This window comes from Populus nigra, chromosome 1, assembly GCF_951802175.1.
Source record: "Populus nigra chromosome 1, ddPopNigr1.1, whole genome shotgun sequence".
In the NCBI taxonomy this organism is placed as follows: Eukaryota; Viridiplantae; Streptophyta; class Magnoliopsida; order Malpighiales; family Salicaceae; genus Populus; species Populus nigra.
The window spans coordinates 33,377,437-33,397,202 of NC_084852.1; positions in this window are offsets into that span (position 1 = coordinate 33,377,437).

Here is a 19,766-nt window from a genome sequence, read left to right on the forward strand (position 1 = left end):
GTGACCCAAATAACTTGGTGGGTCCAAAGATAACCTAACAAACCTGCAACATGTGTCATGGAATCAAATGGGTTTAATAACTTTGTTTTTTTAAAACTATTTTTCGTTTAATTATATGATAAAAAATAGATGCTCGCCAAATCGAGCATCAATTCAATGTTGAGATGTTTGTTTGAAACCATAATAATCTTATAGAAAATACTAAAACAAGTTATGAAGCCAAATTCTCAATGAATTCAAGTTAACCCATCAAACTTGTGATCCGGATCATAAACTCTATATAGTTTAATAACTTTGTTTCTTTTGAAATTATTTTTTATTTAATTATACAACAACAAAAATAGACACTCAAAATATTAAACAGTAACCAAATTTCAAGACATTTGATTGAAACCAAGATAAACCCAAAGAAAGAAAATAAAAATAAGTCATGGAGACAAATTCAAAATAAATCAAATGTTAAATGATAAAATAGAAAAAAAAACCAAGAAAACCTAATTTTGAAGAATAAAATTTAAAAGAAATCAAAAGACACAAGAAAAGCTAGGTGTGCGAGCCTGAGTGACTTAGCATACTTAGACCCTTTTTAAAAAAAAAATTCGATAAAAAAAGAAGAAACAAACAACATGTTGACTGCATAGGAAAATGATGCATCATTTCTAGTTCATCTTGAACTAGCTCAGCTAGCCGAGAAATTAGGCCTTCCATTTTTTAACCTAGAAAAGGAATTTTGAAAAATCTTTTAGCCTGAAAACACTTAAGAAACACTCTAGATACTTTAATAAACCTATTTATAGCGTAAATTAGCAAAAAAAATTGATTAAAAAATTAGAAATCAGCTCGAATCCAAAAAACTTTTCAAGACACAATCTACTTTTTCATGCAAGATTAAGGTTAAAACTTTCCTTACAAAATGAAATTTATTAACACCAAAATTGACATTTTTTATATTTGGAATGTGGTCATTCGATAACTTTCTCTCTCCTTCGCAATGACCCTCTCTCTCTCCTCCCTCAATCTTAGGGATTGATATATGAAAAAAAAAAAGAAGAAGTTTTGGAGTAGAGCTTAAAATTTTCAAACTAAAAGGACCAAAAATGAAGTTTAAAAATTCCCATATGCTATTTTCTCAAATAAGGCACCAAATGAATAGTTAACAAATAAAAAACTCTTTTTTTTCCATTGTCAAATTTAATCCCCTCTTTTTTAATTTTTTGAAAACAATCAAACCAAAATTGTTTTTCAGAATTAAGCATCAACATATTGGAATTTCTTTAACACCATAATAACATTATAGAAAGCAAATCAAAATAATTTATCATGTTTAATTCCTAATCAATACAATGTGCAAGTATGAAATTGAAAAACAACCAACTAAACCGATTTTTTTTGCATATCAAGTACCAACATAATATTGGAAGGATTTTTTTAATTCCGCAATAACTTGATGGAAAGCAAACAAAACAAACTGTTAAACTCAATATCCAATCAACACAACGTCACATGATAAAATTTTAAAACAATTTAACAAGGTTAATATTTTTTTACAAGAAAACAAAAATTGAACAAAATACTAAGCTCGACCCATGTCATTCCTCATTCCTAGAGGCCTCATTTTAGTCTTAAAAGCATCATCTTAGGTTCACACCAGTCTCTAAAACTAGAAGACACAACGACCTAACTGTTAAAATTCAAGTTTTCAAAAAATGACACTAACTTGATGACAACACATTGACTCATTATTGAATTTGTTTTAAGGGTTTCTTTTTAAAACGTGCTAGGCTATGTCAATCCCTAAAAATTAGGAGACACGTTGACCTAACTGTTAGAACCCAAAATTTATTAAAAAAAATGAAAATTCACTGATGTTATTTTTATTCATTTTTGAAAATAAATATTTGCATACCTTAATGGGTGAAATATGGATCGGGGTTGAGAGAGAATTGTTTCAGTTTGATTTTGAGTTTTTGAAACTATTTAGTAGTGTTTTAGGGTTCTAAAAAGTTTATTTAGCTTCTTAAAATGTTTATTATATCAACTAGATTGAAAATGTGTTTTATATTTCAAAAAACATTAGCTTGATTTTCTAGCCACCTCTTTTATTTTTGAAAACTAAACCACTAAACGTATTGTCTATTTAAAAAAAATTAATGCCCTTAAACATAAAAAAATAATAATAAAAGAGACTAGACATATAGGCTTAACCTTGTACGCTCATAAGCTCTAGGCCTTCCTTTATTGGGCTGAATCTTTTATGTCTAGGCACCTAGCATTTTTTATGATTTGTTTTTGTTGAAATGCATGTAAATAAAATACCAAGCATGATACTTAAATTATTGTTCAATTTTGGCATAATTTTTATAAAAACATTATACATTTTTATATTTCAAAAAATATTTTTTATTTTTTAAAATTGAACCAGTAGATGTATTGTCTATTTTTTTAAAATAATGCCCTTAAACATAAAAATTAATAATAAAAGAGACTAGACATACATGCTTAATCTTGTACGTTCATAAGCTCTAAGTCTTTCTTTATTGGGCGAATCTTTTATGTCTAAGCACCTAGCATTTTCTATTATTTGTTTTTGTTGAAATATGTTGTAAATAAAGTACCTAGCATGATGCTTAAATTATTGTTCAATTTTGGCATAATTTTTATGAAAACATTATGCATTTATATGGGAATGTTAATTATTATTATTATTATATGCCTAATATGAAGAGAAAAAAAACTTGGTCATGAATATTCAATGAACATAGAACTTATGTTTTTAATTTTATTTTCAAATAGATTTTGACATTAATTTATTACTTAATTATTTTTTTTCTTTCAATTATAAGTAAGGATAACGAGGCATTATTTTAAAAAAAATTTATATTAAAACTTGCTTTTAAGATCACAATGAGTTCTTATTTAAAAAATAATACTTCTAAAAAAACATACTTTTATTTAAATAATAAATATATGTATTAATAAAGTAATAGAGTTTAGATTAGAGAGATATATTTTTCCTCCATACTTCAAATAATTAAACATTTTGATGAACCTTAATTTTTATTGTCGAGCCTTTTATTAAAATAGCATGATGGTAATAGAATATCATGCCATTATTTTAAAGAGAATCATGGTTTTTTTATGAGACTATTAATTGTTTTATGAATAATTACTTATTAGACTTATATACAAAAACTTTAAAACAACTTATTAATTAATATTGTATAGGAATGAAATATATATATATATATATATATATATATATATATATATATATATATATTAAATAAAACTTGCTTTTGCAGTTGTAATAAGTTTTTTTTTCCTTGAAAATTAATATTTCTTGTAAAAAAAGAATGTTTTCGTTAAAACAACAAAGAAAATGAATTAATAAGAAAAATAGTTTTTCATTAAATATATGTGTATTTTTCTCTTTTGTTTAAATCATTTTAATTTTTTCTAAACATTTTTTCTTATTGCCTTTACGTTCTATTCGATAGACTATAATGCTAATAAGAAAATAATTTTGTTGTTAAAAAAACAAAATTACAAGTATTAGAAATGAAAAAAATATTAAAATAAAAATACTTCTATCCTTCATAATATTTTTCATTATTTCTCATGTAAATGTATATTTTTATGGTCATATAATTAAATAAAAAATAGATTAAAAAATAATTATTAAACCTCGTCAGATTTATAATCTAAGTCACATGTTTGGTGAGTTAACTAACCTATATCAATTCAAAACATTGTCCTTTCAGGTTTTTTATATAAAAAACATTAATTCGACATATATTTAGATTTTTTTTAGGAAATAATCAAATCATGTTCTAATATTTCATGTAGTCATTAAAACACTTGTAAGATTGACTACATCACATTAAATTAACTTTCATCCGGTTTAATTTAAAACCCAACAAGAGCTAGTGAAAAAAATTGGTTTAATTTAAATAGTAATTAAAAGATCGAGGATCAAAATCAATGTAAAAATAAAATAAAACTAACTAAAAAAAGACTAAATTAAAGAAATAAATTAATCAAAAAAAATATCAATCAGAAATAAAAGGAATGAAGATTAAATTGAATATGAAAATCAAATTAAAAAATACCTTTATATTTTATCAAAGAAAAGAGGGAGAAAAGAAAAGGAAAGGAAAAAAAATCTACCAAAACCACACCGTAAGTCTTCTGCGGACACGTGCCCATCCACTATGAAGATATCAGTGAGTCAGTAAGCCCGCACACGTGGCTCGAAGATATTGGGCTCCTCCTGCAGGGTAAAATGGTCATTTCAGAATGCAAAGACAGTAAATTGTGTGTCCTTGTCGTCAACTGTCAAACGCATGTCCACCGACATCTCACTGTGCATCTTCCGGCAACCTTTTATAAAATGTCATAAATGTGTCATAATTATTATTTTCTCGCTAATTACTTACTTACTTTATACATATCTTGCACCGTATATACAAAGACGTATACTGTCAAGTGTCAAGAGCATGAGGAGACGGTAATGAAAAAAAGAAAAAGAAAAAGAAAAAGGAAAAACAGAGAGAGAGAGAGAGAGAGAGAGACCAGAAAGTGAACAACCGTGTGTCCTTAGCTTGCCTATATAAAAACTCTGTGACAAAATTTCAGATCCGTGATGATAGCTCCTCCTTTTTAAAGATTTCCCTCGATTTTCTGCCTCTATTATAATAATCTTGTCTACACTTGCATAATCATTGCTCTTGACAAAGGGTTAAAACTGTAATTCTCCGATTACAACAACAATATTTATAAAAGTGTTTTTAAATTATTTAAATTAATATGGTCAAATGATAAAAAATTAAAATTAAAAAGTTTAGTCTCTGTGATTTTAAGTTCGAACCTTATAATTATTCATATGATATGATAACTACTAGAGGTTTATATAGTCATTAATTTCAAGATTCATAAAATTAGTCAAAGTACATGCACATGCTGATTGAAAAAGAAAAAGAAAAAGAAGTGTTTTTAAATTATTTATAGCAGGTTGAAGATTAAGAGAATTTATTGACAACGAGTTTAATTAAAATAAATTAATTGATTAAATATAAGTATGAAAAGTTCACTTCATAATATTTTTTTTGTTTATTTTTCGAGTTATTACTCTTATTACACGTGTTAACTCTTTTAGTGTCATCGTGTAACCTTTCGTAATGATACTAGAACCATTTTAGTGAGTTTTTTTTTGTGGTAAGGCGGTGTTTATTGTGGTATGATATTAGTAGCTTATTTTTTTATAATTAATCATTGTCAAATTTTTTTTATTTTATTTATTATTGATATTTTTTTTAATTATATTATTAAATTAATAATACTTATTAAATTCACTCGAGTCAATGATTTGGGTCTAAGATTTTCCTGGTTTCTTTAAAAGTATTGACAACGTCTAAACATTTTTTTTTTTACATTAGAAAACACTTGATCCAGGTTGAGACATGGCGTTGTTCGCCTATCTAGTCCTTACCCAAAATTATATTATACAACTAATTAAACGATTTAAGGGAAGGAAGCAGTGTCAATCACTTTACAGTAATGTTCATATAATGTTTATTTTTTCTTGATTCAATCATTAAACTTTATTTTTTTTTACAATCTCAACCTTCTAAGTTATATTAGTATAGTTTTATGTGTTGAAATTTATTTCCTTTTGTATGCTCTCACGTATGTGAACCTCGAGAAATATTTTGACAATGAATTAAAAGATCAATTTTGCAAAATAGATTTTTAGGTTATAGTTAAAAAAAAAATTAAAAGATCAAGGATCAAATTTAATAAAAAAAATCAAAACATATCCCATTTTCATTTTAGCATGGAAAACCTTAATTTGATCCCTGAAGTTTTAGTTTATGTATTATTTGGTTCCTATTATTTAGCATTTTATATTTTGGTTTGAAATTTTCATAGTTTTTTATCCTATATATTAAGATAGAAAAAAGAGAGAATCATTGAAAAATATTAAGGAGAGAGAAAGTACTTGGATGATAATATTTTGACCTCCAAAAAAACCGATTTTGGAAAAAGTTGTTGGATGACCATATTTCGACCACTAGAAAGACTGATCTTAGTATTAATATGTTTGTTTTTTTAGAGAAGATATACGAAAGTGACGTTTTCTTTTAACTATACTAGAAAAAAATATATCAAAGTCTATAAACATTTTTATTAGTTTAATATTCACTTTTTAGAGTGATTAAATGATATTTTAGGATTGGAAATGCATTTTTTGAGGTTCTTACTGTGTTTTTTTACGTGTTTTTAAGTGAAAACAATCAGTCCCTAATATTCTGGTCACTAGAGGTGACCAAAAACTTGTCCGGCAGATGATAAGTACTTTGCTAGAGTAGATGAATATTCTTCATTTTAAAAACTTGGAGTTGATTCAAAAAAAAAATAATCAACTAAACATGGGGGCTTGGCCTTCAAGGCCGAGCACGCAGGCCTATCCTTTTAAGGCCAGACGAGTGGCACTAACCTTCTCACTTGTTTTTTAAAATTATTTTTTTAACCTTTTTAAATTGTAATTAATTTTCTTAATTATTTTTTAATTTCATAATATTGCAAAGAGATTATTATAATTTGTCTTTAAATCCTTTCCTTGTACTTCACATAAATAAGTTATATTTTCATGATGCATTTATAAAAACAAAAAAAAATGTGTTCTTAGCAATTAAAATTAATCTCTAAGATAAAATAAATAAAAATATATAAAATAAAAAGGATAGTTGAGGCAAAACATTTGCATGTTTATCCATAGTTTACTCTTAATAGGAAAATTAACTTATGTTTTAATATTTAATTGGTATTAACAACTCTTTTTTGATTTATAAGTTCATATATATATATATATATATATATATATATATATATATATTATTAAGCATAAACACTTTCTTTTTATTTTTAAATTAAGAAAATAAATGATATCTGAAAACGCATTCATAACATGGATGACTTTTTTTTTTTATGTGTTATAAATTGACTTGAAATTCTGTCTATAATATGACACAAAATATAATATAACACAAAATATAGTACTAGCATAAAAAAAACAACCAAAGGGGTTATGGAATCTATTGTTTCTTCTATTATAGATCTAAACCAATTGCATTATATATTCACAAAATAACAATTTTATTTTTTTATTTTTTAAAAATCATGTATTTTTTTCAAGTGGTTCTTAAGGCATCAAAAATACATTCTGACATTATCATTTTGTGAAAAATAGTTCAATTTATTTGTTATCAAAATAATAAAAAAAGAGAAGTAATGAGGATGAAATTGAGAGTTCTTTCTTTTGCAGCACTATTTGTGTCAGCGCCTTTTAAGATTTCATGCTTTAGGTTTTTGGAAAAATTCTCTTTTTTAGTCCTTTGAGTTTAAAAATTATATGTTTTGATACAAATATTTGTTTTTTTTACATCTTAATGCCCTGGTTTATAAAGGAGAGAGAGAGACGTTAGAAAATGAAAGGGAAAAGAGAAAGTCATTTATTGTCAATATTCTATCAACCAAAAAATTATTCTTGATGTTGATGACTTCCATTTGACAAGAGTTCATTAGAAGTATTTTTGACCATTTATCTTGCCGAAAAAAGTAGATTAAATTTGAGGAAAAAGATTTTTTTCGGGTTGATTTTGTGTTTTTGAATCAAATTAGGGTTTTTTTTTAAGTTGATAAGTGTTTTTTTTCTTTTTTTTAGATTCTAAGGGTTTTTAGACTAAAACAAGGTAAAAATGAAATTTGGGTTAATAAAACCACTTTTTGGTTTTTTAGTCATCTCTTTAGTGGTTGAACTAAAAAAATAAACATGGCGTTTATCATAGTAACGACATGTCATCTGGTTTTTTTTTTTTTTTTCCAAAAGAATAGTAGTAGAAAATATGTCGTCCACTCTTTAACTCAAGAAAAAAAAAAGGCTAGGCCCGTGTTCATGGCCTTTTTTTTTTAAGGTTCTCACGTGTAGGGTGCTGGGCCACCCACCCCAAGCACATAACCTTTTTTTTTTATATAATAATTTTAACTTTTTTTATTGATTTAAATTGAAAATAACTAAAGTAGAGTAATTAAATACATGTTGGATGTCTGATCTAGTGAATGTTCAATTTTAATTGATATTAATTAAAATAAATAAATTTAAAATATTTTGTGATATTTTTTAAATAAAATATTGTTTGGCTTTTACTTGGTTTTCAAATAGAGTTGTAACATTTCTTTTCTAATATTAGTATGTGTTTTTTTTTCTTTTTGCAACCCTAACTAATTTTTTTGGTTTAATTCTACTCAATCACTTTTCTAGGATATCTATTTTTATTATCATTTTATAAAATATAAATTTGGTTTTAAATTTTTTTTATTAAACACAACTTAATTCAAGGTCGTATTATGAGATCAAATATCTTAATTTATATCTATCTTTGAATTTTTTAATTTAATTGGCTTTAACAATATTTTTTTGTTTATTTTATACATGTAATTCTAGATTTATTTAATTAAATTCATGTACAGTGAAATTTTTTGATATAAAAAATGTTTAAAATGTCCGTACATTCATTTTCTTCATATATCTTTTTCACCCATGGCGAAGGACATAGCTTAATACATAATCCAATGGTGAATTGCAGAAATTAACATTAATTATATGAAAAAAAGAAAAGAAAAGAAAAAGAAAACACAAGTCAAGAAAGCGATTGGGTTACTTTTAGCTGTGAGGGGCAGGGAAGAATGCGGTGGTAATTTTTTATGGGTTAATTCTGTGCGTGGTTGGGGGAGCTGGTGCATCTTTCTGTCACCTACGAATGTATCATTGTAATAATTGTGTGTAATGTACGTAGGGTCACGCGCCATAGAATCGGACGGTGGGTGACGAGCTACATCCAGATTAGATAGCTTAAGATTAGCCCACGTCACGAACATGGAGGGGTTAAGGGGTTTAACCCTACTAGAGCTGTTGACTCGTCATGATTGGGTCATTGACCAGACCACCTGTTAGTAAACGGTCAAGTAAGGCGGTAACTTGACCGTTGGTCGCCCTAAAGGGAGAGAAGATTTTTCCACTTTTCTTTCGGACTGCCTTTTGCAATTGAATATCAATTTTTACTGTCTTTTTTTTTTAACCCAAAGCGAAAAGACTAAGAATCCAGCCATTTATTCATCAGGTAAATATAATAAATGTAGCAATAAAAAACATCGCACACAAGAAACATGTACTTTAAAATGCATGGTCGTAAGAGAATTCTCCCTCCCTCCCTCCCTCCCTGGACATGGTGGAAACTTCAAAAATCCTCTGTCTCATCTACCCACAAACCACTAATACCAACCCACTGACTATCTAGACCACAAGCTTCTATCCATGGAAAAAATCAAGTCCATGAGAACCACAAACCTTTTAAAATATACCATCTTTTCCACCGGCAAATCTACTGCTGCAAAATGTCTGGGATATAATTCAAAGTTCATGTCCCCGAAGGGCCAACCCAGCTTCACGTTTGGGATATTCGCCAATAGCAGTGGATCTCAGATGGAGATCTTGGAAAGAGTGAAATGAGATCTTATGAACACGAAGAGCTGCATCATTCAAGATTTGTCAAACCTTGTGATGAATCGAAAACACCAATCACCTGGGTAGTGGGAGTTCTACACTTGTATATGGGAGTGAACTTACCCTCTCCACTTGGGGCAAAAAAAGAAGAAAAAGTGCTTATAGTAGCTAGCATTTACTCATTCAAATTCCTTTTCCTCTTAAATAATAATAATAATATTAATAAGAAGAAGAATACCCTGCTCTCAAATTGCAATGATGAGATGTTTTCCTCCTCGTTTCCATTTATACATGCATCGGAAGTTCAGTGCATTGTATCATTTGAGAAGGCGGCAGCCCCATGTCACTTTAATGACTGCTCGAGTGGTGGGCACAAATCATCATTTCTTCTTTCTTGATTGCAAGTGGCTGCTTCCTACATAAATCACATTGCTAACCTTCCTCGATTTTAAAACTATCACCAAATCAATATTCAAGATCAATGCATGTGTTTTGTAGCAAAACTATATATCCACAATCTTTTATATGGCTAAAAAATCCCTTCAAATATTATGCTACTTGGACTGCCCTACACATTGTTTAAACTGTTGATTACCTAATTAATAAGGTGCATTCTTTGGTGGTTCCAAGACGCCAAGATGTGGAGGTTTCGCTTTCGATTATAGCAAAAATGTTACAGACTCGTACGTAATATTCTTCCACCAGACAGAACAATGGAGGTGTTGGCTCTCGTTACCAAAAAAATAAAAATATAATAACAAAATGGAAAGCACAGCATATAAAAATTCGAGATTTGGCTCATTCAACAGGCAGTAACATGCATGCTCTTGTTGTTGAGTAACCTCCAAGAACTGACACCAGATACTGTAAGTATGATTACAGGTCAATTCTAAGATCTTGGTGCTCCCTCAACAGTGCAAAAATCTGCTTTTCTGTGCTGTCAATACGTTTTGTCTTGAGCACTTGCAATTAAGCACGGCTCAACCTCGAGATGACAATGAGGCCGCTTTGATATCATTGAAATCAGTTTTCATCTCCTCCTTTTTCTAATATTTTATGAGCTAGTTAGTTTTGCATATTAAGAATGGTTTGAAACTAGAATTTAACTAACTTGAGAGGATCTTAGTTTGACTCAACCAACATTATATTGTGCTGCAACTGAATCAATCTTTAATGTGCTTAATTAATCTGGTAAATGATATAAGGTCAAACAGAAAGTCCAGAAAATGTTCAATATTGTGCTTTGAGGAGGAACTATCCATACGTACTACAGAGCGAGCTCTTAGGGACTCGCGTTTTTGTATGACAGTAGCTCCCCAAGCTGCATGGCCCGTCTCTGAATCGACCTTTGAATTAGGGCTAGATTGTAGCAGGAACGAGGGTATCGTAAATGGATCTCTTTCGGTGTGTTTTTGCCCTTCCAACTTCAACTGAAAAGCTTCGGAATATTTGAAACACATCCTTATCCTTGCAATCCTTTTGAGCTTCATATCTAATCTGAAAAGAACTAGATCAGGCATAAGCGGATCTGTCAATGGCTCGAACAAGTTGCTGTGATGAATTCTAGCCATCCCTGTTCATCCAAAAACAAACCAGGATTTACCCACCATCGTTCTTGTATTCTTTGAGTTTTTTCTCGATTGACTCTCTTCATTTTTTTTTATAGAACTGGATGGGTGTTGTCTTGGACGAGGTTCCTCCATCCGTAATGCTATCATTTTTAACTGTCAGTCAATAAAATTTAAATAAAACAGAAAATATCATTTTTATTTTTATTTTTGAAGAGAACGAAATTAAAAATATTCTGTCCACACCAAATTTTTTTTTTTAAAAAAACTAAAATCACTGAAAAATGTATCATTTTCTACAAAATCAATAGGCCACATAAATATCAATCCAAGAATGTCTCCATTGAGACTTCTTTAGTGGTTTTTATTTCTTTTTTAAATCTAACCTCGATAAATTTTTTTATTTGACTTTCCTGAAATTAAAAAAATCAGATTTTTTCCTTTTTATTTAAATTTTTATTACAAATTACAGAAAATATTGTTTTTAAATATTGACATGGAAACATGGTATATATTTTCTTATGGGATTTTTCATTTGTTCACTTGTAAGGAATTTTAATTCAATCATCCATATACTTTTGTAAAATTGCTTTAATAATGTAGGGAATATTTGAAAAACATGTAGGATTTATTCCTTTGCTAATAAATTATGAAGGCAACTTTCTTAAATGAGAGTGGTGGCCCACTTGTTTCCCACGCCTCATAAAAGGTCCACACTGGACTGGCACTTTAATTTAGTAAAATGGAGGCCCCTCCTCCATGGATGACTACTCGTGGGTGCTTGCTAGTGCTCATCCGAACCTTGTTGGTTTTGACCGAAGTCGCTTTCCCAATTGGCAAAAGCTTACTTGCATGTTTCAGGTTTTTTTTTCTTCATCATTTCTAAAAATTTAATTAGTGTGCTTGAATTAAACTTTTGACTAGGTTGTTTACGGTGTGATTATGAGTTTAAAAGTGTATTTGAGAGGATAATAATAGTTGTTTTTTAAATTATGTTTTTGCTTATAAATATATTAAAATAATATATTTTTAAAATTATTTTTAAAATTATTTTTAATATTAGGATATTAAAACATTTTGAAATATAAAAAATATAATTTAAAACAAAAAATTAATTTTTTTAAATTTTTTTCAAAAATATTTTTAAAATACAAAAATAAACGGACTCTACATATTATCAGGATAAACGACAAGAAACCCCATCATGAAATTACTATGACCATTCAATAATCTGAACATGCTATGGAAACCCTTTCAAATTTAAATGAATGATTTAAAAGGCTGATTCATCAGAAGGTTTAACAAATCTTGAATTATGCAGTAGAAATAGTCTTTTCGTGTTCATAAAATCTCGTTTCACTCTATTCAGGATCTCCATCTGAGATCTGTTGTTATTAGTGAAAATCCCATACGTGAAGCTCTGTTGGGCCTTCGAAGACATGATTGATGAATGTTAAGCACACCGACTTTGAATTCTGTCCCAAACATTTTGCCTGTAAAAAACAACTAATAATTGAAACTAAATTACTCATTCTTGATTTTGAGATATGATTCAATTTTTTTTTTTCCAGATATAACTCTTGACAAAAATAAGCTAAGATAACTTTAGCTTGGAAGCATGCTTGGTTTATTAGAAAACTAGTGATAACTCTATGATTCTATTTCTAATTTAATTTATTTTCTTATTTAGTGTTATTAAATATTTCTAATTTTTTAAAGGCTTTTGGTACCAGTTAAATTGATGAATAAAAATCGATTTTTGTGAGTTTTTCTTTTCAAGGGTTTTTTAGTATTAAATAACCCTTCATAATTACTATGCATTTTGTCAATTGATATTAGAATGGGATTATCCTTGTTACTGAATAAAGTGACAACAACCGCCATTAAACAAAATTTTATAAATATATTTTTACTAAAAAGCACCAGATCAAGAATGGTTTTAAAGTATAAATTTTCTGAAACACAAGCATATCTCAATGAAAATGTGCTGGAGTAGGCGTGACAGTGTGCCACGTCCCAGACACGCTCAAGGAAATGCGCATCATTTCTTGGCACGCCCAAGAAAATAACCATCCTCCCTTGACAATATCCTACTTGGGGCACACCTAAAGGGATGACCCTCTTCCTTTGGATCTAGTCTAGGGAAAGAACACAGTCTTCATGGACTCAACTACTTTTGATGTTTGAACCCTAATCTTCCTGTATTTTTTAAGTGTGTAAAAGTGTTATAAAGACTCACCATATTTCTATCAAACATTAATATAGATGTAAGGGATATTTATACCTCATTAAATATCATCAGGATAAAATTGCATTCCAGACCCTCCTCTTCATAAAATGACAAGACTCATGGACTATAAATACACCAAGAGACCTTAAAAAAATAGGTTTATAATCTTTATTCTCTACTGCATATATATTTTCAGAGTATCTATATCTAGAATATTCTTGTATTTTTTTTATCTAAAAAGATACTTATTTAAGTATCGGAGAGTCCTTACCTAAAAAAAAAAGACCTTTTGGAGGTATTAGTCACAAGCCACCTTGACCTACTAAACACCACATATAAGCTATAAACCACATTGGTTAGGAAGAATGTATGAGATTGTTAGGACCAAATGATTAACTGATTATCCAACTCGGGAGTCTTATTCCTAGGTTACTTGGATTTTTTGGGACTTTATTAGTGACGCCGTATGTGGAAAACTGATAAAAAAACCATCAGTTTCTTTCTAAAGCTTGATTTTGATATTTTCAAACCATTCCATGACACACAATCAATACCCACCTGGTTTAGAACGCAAGACAAGTCTTCTCGTTGCTGTAGACACTCCTTTTCAAACAAAGCTTCAACAACTCTTCAATCAAGTTCGACTCTTCACTGAGGCAGTGCTAGCCACTTAAGGTGAGATAAACAAGTTTGGGCTATGCTTTGCCAACTTCACAAATACCCTTGGAGCCTTGAGATTTTAACAAGCTTTCAATAAGTACAAGTGGAATGTTGGTTCAAAACGTAAAACATGTGAAGTATTTTTTATAGCTATCCAAAGGAAAAAGGATGAGTCTCCTTCACGCTGGACACTTTGCTCAAATAAAATGTACCATAGCTAATGAGAATAAGAATGTAAGTTTCTTTTATACAAATGACTTATTCAAAATGACTGTTTTCATTTTCTCTAAGTGATGCCTAATGGCCTTTCAATAATACACATTGGAAGGGATGAACTTGGTCTCCCCAGTGCTATATGCACCACTTTTCATGAGATTGACTTGGTCTTCCCAGTTTTATATGCACTAATCTTCAAAGGATAAATGTAATCTTTCCAGTGTTATATGCACTAATCTCCAAGGGATAGATGTGACTGGTCTCCATAGGCTCTTATGCCCTGTAATATATATATATATATATATATATATATATATATATATATATATATATATATATATATATATATATATTATGATGGTCACTCTTTAGTGCTTTTAAGCCCCACAACAATGTTGAGAAAGCTACAGGCTCTCATTCACCAAGAACCTGTAATCACTTAGAAGTTTCTAAGTATAGGTTCACCCTCATTAAGTTTCATATAACTACTTAAGAATTTATATAGATGACGGGCATGATACCTTCAATCTCTTAGAAAATTTTCTAAGTATAGATTCATATTCCTTTGTATATGAAAGAATTCTTTTAGTCCATATGCATATTTCTCTATATTTTTCCTGGATTACCCCCTTTTTATACGAGTAAAATTCACTACTTTACTTGAATTGAGAGATTAATTAAAGCCTTTGCATATTATTATATTGTAAAGACTGAGGGGCTACTAATAAACCAAGTTTTTATCAATATATCTTTACCAAAAATATCAGATTAAGAAATATTTACGGTTATAAATTTTCTAGAACACAAGCATGCTCTAGTGAAGGTGCACAACTAGGCATGGAAGTGTGCGAAGCCTAGGGAACATTAGGTTTGGTGCTAGCTAGACTCAGATGCGATTGAACTTGGTAGTGTGCCAAGCCTCGAGCATACCTAAGGGAATGCACATCCTCTATTGACACGTCTAAGGGAATGACCACATACTCTCTTGACACGCCATCCTTTATTGAACACGTCCAAGGGAATGACCATCCTACCCAGGGCACGCCTAAGGGGATGACCCTTCTCCCTTGAGTTTGGCCTAGGGAAAGAGTCCAGCCTTCATGAGTTCATCTACTTTTTGATGTCTTGGACCCTAATTTTCTTACACCTTTTAGGTGTATAAAAGTCCTCCATGGACCCACTATATTTCTATCAAATATTAATATAGATTTAAGAAATATTTATACCTTATTAAATGCTATTAGAGTAAAATTACATTTTACACCCTCATTTTTCACAAAAGGACAAAACTCATGAGCTATAAATACACCAAGAGACCTTAAAAAAATAGGTTTACAATCTTCATTTTTTATTGCATATATATTTTCAGAGCATCTCTCTTTAGAATATTTTTGCATTTTCTCTTTCTAAAAAGATGCTTATTTAAGTATCGGAGAGTCCACACCTTTAAAAAAGAGGACCTTTTGTAGGTACTAGTTACAAACTACCTTGCTTACCAAGCACTAAGTATAAGCTATAAACCACCTTAGTTAGGGAGAATGGATGAGATTGGTATGACCAATAGATTGAATGATTATCCAACTCGAGAGCCATATTCCTAGGTTACTTAGATTTTTTTAGGACTTCAACACACCCCTACTGAAATAGATCAAGGAATGCAGATCATCTATGATATCGTGTAGTTTCAGGAGGTGACTTCTAGATATCTTGAGTAGAGACATGATCACCACTTTGACAAGCTCAGTATGCCTTTTATAGGGATTGGAAAAGTTCCAGATATCTTAATGTTAGATGCTAATAGATATCATGATTATAATATGTGCACATTAGCAAAGGAATTCACACTCAGCCCCTTTGTAGTCCTGTTTTGGCTTTTAAAGAAATTTCAATTGAAACTTATGTTAGGAGAAAGTATGATAAAGTTAATGTTATAACATTGAATTGAAAAATTTATGGGCTAACTTGTAATTATGATAGAGATGGAATATGCAAGATTTTTAAAGGATGTGATGTTGTAGTTGGTTGAGGTCGGATTTAGAGAATAGCCTTTTTCGAGATAGAATTATGTCCAAGATACTTTGTTAGTAGAAGATAAAATGTCTATTCAAACTTAGTTCCATATAAAATATTTATTGAGAGATAGATTTGCATCGTTTGATATAAATTTATGTAGAGCTACTTTTGAGACTACCATATTTAAAGATTCCTCTATATACAAAAAATACAATATCAATGCTATTAAGCACTTCAATAACTTATAAATTAATGAACCTTGCAGAATTAAATACCCTAATGACGATCACAAAGATTGGTTATGGATGCCAACAACACTTCGGTACAGGAATTACCAACGTTGTTGTGCAAACAATGGGCAAAGAAATTAAGGAGCAAAAATTAAGATTAATGATCATGGTTACCTTAAAGAGAATATTAATACATGTAAAATTAGAAAAAAAGAGCCATCACATAGTTTTATAGTAACTAGAAACCCTAATTGTTTTTAAAAAATTTCTAGGTAAAAGTCTGGTTATGTTAAGAAGAATGTTAAAATATCCTAAAACATCGAACTTAAAATAAGTTGCTTCACGTTTGTTTTTAAAAATAAAAGGTACCTATTATGCATACATCCTAAGATTTTTCCTAAAGTGGTATATGGGCTTTGGTTATTGAAAGTATAAGATTACTAAGACTTAGGGCAGTTATCTAGGACTTGAGCTTAGTAATAAGATTCAATCCTCACTTTTAAATATGAGTGTTGGACCTAAAAAGATTTATAAGTAATTGGGATTTGGCCTATTCTCTTTTATTATATTTGAAATGGGCTAGAAGGGAACTATTCACCTTCAATGAGCCCATATAGGATCATGTGGATCAACCCTAAAATCACTCGACATATCATACAAGGGAAAATGCAAAACAAGATTCACACATCATATCAACTCATTTATCCTTAATGTGACATTCAAGAAACAACCTAATTAAGATTTACAATTTCGAGGCCGATTTTAAGTTATGAGAAAAAAAATACAAATATAGAAAATGAATATGAAAAATAAAAAAAACATTGACATTGATATTTACATGTATGAATTTATTTACCCTTAATGTGATATCCTAAAAACAACCTAATTAGGATTTACAATTTCCAGATCCATGAGTAATGAAAAAACACAAATCATTAAAAAAGGAAAACATACAAAAATATATATGTTAAATTAATATTTACAATACAAAAATCATCAACCCTTAATGTCATATTTTAGAAGAAACTTAATTAGGATTTACAACTCTTAGGCCGATTTTGAGATAAAAAAATCAAATTAGTTAACATACCTAACAAAATACAACGAGAACAAATTCACACATCAATTAAACCAAAACTAGATTCATTGTAATAAAAAAACAATAACATGTCAAAAATCAATCAAAATAAATGATTAAAAGCATATGGGTTTGAAATTAATTAAAAACTAGTTCCGAATGGAAACTTCTAGAACCTGGATCAATAGTGATGGCATATGAGTCTCTTTCGTGGATGAGCAACTTAGGCTACGTAGTGTCGTTGCACACATTAATGATTTTGAAAGTCGTATGACTCAGCAAATCTACTACCCCTCAATCGTATCTTTCTTGAGATCGACATGCTATGATTAGGTTGTTTCAGGCGCGAGGAGGAAGGGTTGCTGCTGCTATGCCATTCAATCTAGCATGGTGGCTGACAAGGTAGTCGAGTTTCAATTGGGAGAAATAAGTGTTGACAAAGGTTGTAACTAAGGATAAAAGGAGGTGGCATTATGGTGGAGAGAAAAGGGAAAATAGTGTCTTAGTGTGGCTCGAGTGTGGTGGTGTCAATAACGGTCATAATGAGAAGGAGAGAAGAAGATGAAAAAGACGGCTAGGGTTTTGACTTTTTTAGCTAGTTAGTTTTTTCTTCTTCCTTTTTTGTTGTTGTTATTTATAGGGGATTTCTTTTTTCTTTATTTGTATGTGTTTCTATTTATGTTTACCTCGACTCCTCTCTAAATAGGAAAAACCTAAACTAGAATAATATTAGGTCTTTATATTATTTTCTTATTGAACTAGGCTTTCTCTCTAATTTTCTCATTTTTACTTGATTCTTCTATTTATTGATTTTTTCTCTCTTTTGAATTACTTTCATGATAGTTTTTGGTCCTCGGTCATTTTGTGCCTCTTCTTCTTTCTTCATTTGGTTTCACTAAACTCCCTAATTTTTAATATTTATTTATTTATCTCATCACATGAATTAAAATAATAAAAATAAAAAAATTACTAATTTTTTTAGCTGAACCCATTTGATTTCATGTCAAAATATGCAATATGAATAAAACGAGAAGGAAATTGGTAAAAAAAAGTTAAGAAGCCAACAAATCTTGTAGGCATTATAGCTGTGTAAGATACCTAAATTAGCAAAAAATAAAATAATTAAATGACGAGGGGTTTTTATTGTACCCATCTTCATAAAGCACTATTTATTAAAATAATATATATTTTTTATTTTTAATCAATTAATACTTTTTTTTAAATTATCCTTTAACATTATATATGTTTTTTTATTGGGTTAGGAAACTTTTATTACATGGATCGCAGGTTCAACGAGTTAATCTAGTTGACTCGGGTTTTTTTTTCTTATTAAACTTTTTTTCCTAATTTCACCATTTAATATTGGGTTGATTAAAAACTAGACTTCATGATTGTTTTATTTGCTTTCTATTAAGTTATTCCAGCCTTATGATCCGATAATGATGCTTAATGAGTTAACTCAAGTTAACTCAAATCGTTTTTTTTTAATTTCATCATTCAACATTGGATTGGTTGAAAATTGATCTTCATAATTTATTTTTATTTTTATTTTATGAAGATATCATAGTTTCATGAGTAGGGTCGTAAGTTTTGACATTTTAACCCCAATTAAATTAGGTCATTTTTTCAATTTTTTTTCTAATAAGTTATCTCAGTCTTATGAACTAAGTCTTTCATTATTTGTTTTGGTTTGCTTTTTATTAGATTATCTTAGTTTTATGACATAAGAATAATACATAGCGGGTTAACTCAAGTTGATTTGACTCTTTTGTTGTGTCATTTTTAATTTTTTTTTTATAAATGTCATCATTCAACATTGGATCCAACATGGTTGATTGAAAATTTAGCTTCATCATTTTTTTTATTTGCTATTTGCGGGATTATCTCAGTCTCACGATCAAAATTATGGATTTGACAGGTTGACTTGAGTTAAATCAAGTCTTTTCCCCCCTTCTATGAAGTTATCTTGGTCTTATTACCCAGGTTATGAATTTAACAAATTGACTCGAGCTGATTGAGAATTGAACTTTGTAATTTTTTTTTGTTTTCTATGAGATTATCTTGATCTTAAGACTCAGGTCGTAGGTTTGATAGGTTAATTCGAGTCACTTTTTAGGTCTTTTTTTTTAATTTAATCATTCAACAATTAGTTGATTGAGAATTACACCTATAATTTGTTTTGACTTACTTTTTAAGAGGTTATCATAGT